This window comes from Odocoileus virginianus, chromosome 13, assembly GCF_023699985.2.
Source record: "Odocoileus virginianus isolate 20LAN1187 ecotype Illinois chromosome 13, Ovbor_1.2, whole genome shotgun sequence".
Classification (NCBI taxonomy): domain Eukaryota; kingdom Metazoa; phylum Chordata; class Mammalia; order Artiodactyla; family Cervidae; genus Odocoileus; species Odocoileus virginianus.
Genome location: NC_069686.1, coordinates 1,115,650 through 1,116,861, shown reverse-complemented (window position 1 = coordinate 1,116,861; position 1,212 = coordinate 1,115,650). Strand labels below are relative to the sequence as shown.

The 1,212-nt window shown below is 38.7% G+C and overlaps 1 pseudogene; it reads left to right on the top strand.

Moving 5' to 3' along the window:
- The first annotated feature begins 517 nt into the window (after positions 1 to 517).
- LOC110141584 (large ribosomal subunit protein uL24-like) lies at positions 518 to 983 on the top strand (annotated as a pseudogene).
- The last annotated feature ends 229 nt before the right edge of the window (positions 984 to 1,212 follow it).

The window sequence follows — 1,212 nt, the reverse complement described above, 5'->3', positions numbered from 1 at the left end:
AGTGAGGGATGGGTATACATGATATACACAGAGGAAGATCTAAAGCAAAATGACTAGAAAACTAGAGAGAAAAAATGGGGAAAGATCTGCAAGGCAAATGCTAGCAAAAAAGAAAGTTAGGGTCATGATATTAGTCAGACAGGATGACATTTAAGGCAGAAAGTACAATACAAGATGAAGGGGGAAATTTTATGATGGTAAAGGATCTACAGAAAGGATATACCTTTCATAAATCTTAAAAGGATAAATAATAGTAAAAGTAAATAAAGAAAAACTGCAGAACTACAAAGAAACATAATCAGAAACAAAATAGCTGTAGCCTGCTTTAATTCACTTCCTGGATCAAGACATCAGTAGTTAGTAATTTTGAACAGTGAAGTCAATGAGGTTGATGAAATAGATTTGGTTGATAAAATAATAGATGCAACGGATATCCTGTTAACTGAAAATCAATCTTATTTTTAAAAGCTCATGACTCTTCCCTTCCGTGGCCATCGCTGAAGCGCCAGCGGCCAAAATGAAGTTCAATACCTTTGTGACTTCTGACCTAAGCAAGAATCGAAAAAGGCATTTCAATGCGCCTTCTCACATTCGCAGGAAAATTATGTCTTGTCCTCTTTCTAAAGAGCTAAGACAGAAGTACAGCGTTGGATCCATGGCCATCCGAAAGGATGATGAAGTTCAGGTTGTACGAGGGCACTACAAAGGGCGGCAAATGGCAAAGTGGTCCAGATTTACAGGAAGAAATACGCATCTACACTGAACCCGTGCAGCGGGAGAAGGCTGATGGCACAGCTGTCCAGGTGGGCGTTCACCCCAGCACGGTGGTTATCACCAGACCAAAACTGGACAGAGACCGCAAAAAGACCCTCCAACGTAGAGCCAGATCTCGCCAAGTAGGAAAGGAAAAGGGCAAATACAAGGAAGAAACAATTGAGAAGATGCAGGAATAAAGTCATCTTGTCTACAGCTTTCATCAAAAACTGTTAAAATGAAGAAAAATAAATAAAAGCTCATGAAACATTTACAAAATTGACTCTATGTTGGCCTGCACACACACACACGTACACACACACAGATCTCTCAGTTAATTCCAAAAATTAGAAGTAATCCAGACCACATTCTCTGAAAACCATGCAACTGAACAAAAAATGAATGACCAAAATAAAAATGAACATCTCCACTACTTGGAAATATGAAAACTATTTAATG